Here is a 537-nt window from a genome sequence, read left to right as displayed (position 1 = left end):
CGGCGGCTTAAGGCCGCGAGAAAAAAAAAAAAAACAAACAGCGTAAGGCCGGGGCAGGCACCCCCCCAGTGCAACCGCACAAGCCGGCACACACGCCTGAAACAGCGGACCTTCTCGCAACCCAGCCCACCGGCAACCACGGCAGCCGGGACAGGCCCGACACCACGGGCCGCCCCAGCGTCGCGGCTCAGTCGATGCCGGCCGAAAACAAGGAAGGGCGAGGCGCCGCCGCCTCGCCGGCAAGCATTCTCACAGGGCTCTCTCTTGTCGGGCTTCCGGTCCGCTCTCGGCAGCCGGCCACCGCAGGCCGGCCGCCGCCCCTGAGACCTTCCCGCCCGCTACGCGGGTTCCCCAGCTTAGGGCCGAGGAAGGGGGACGACTTCAACACACAGCGGGGGGGGGGGGCGAGGCGCCGCCGCCCCGCCACAACATCGGGCGACTCCCGTCACCGAGCCCCTCGGCCAACCGGGCGAGGCCGGAGGCAAGGCCGCACGCCCCACCGGAGCGTCCCCGTGGCACCGCCGACACACCAAGCAC

Source organism: Aphelocoma coerulescens, unplaced genomic scaffold (assembly GCF_041296385.1).
Source record: "Aphelocoma coerulescens isolate FSJ_1873_10779 unplaced genomic scaffold, UR_Acoe_1.0 HiC_scaffold_63, whole genome shotgun sequence".
Classification (NCBI taxonomy): domain Eukaryota; kingdom Metazoa; phylum Chordata; class Aves; order Passeriformes; family Corvidae; genus Aphelocoma; species Aphelocoma coerulescens.
The sequence above is the reverse complement of the archived record's forward strand: the minus strand, read 5'-3'. Positions refer to the sequence as shown.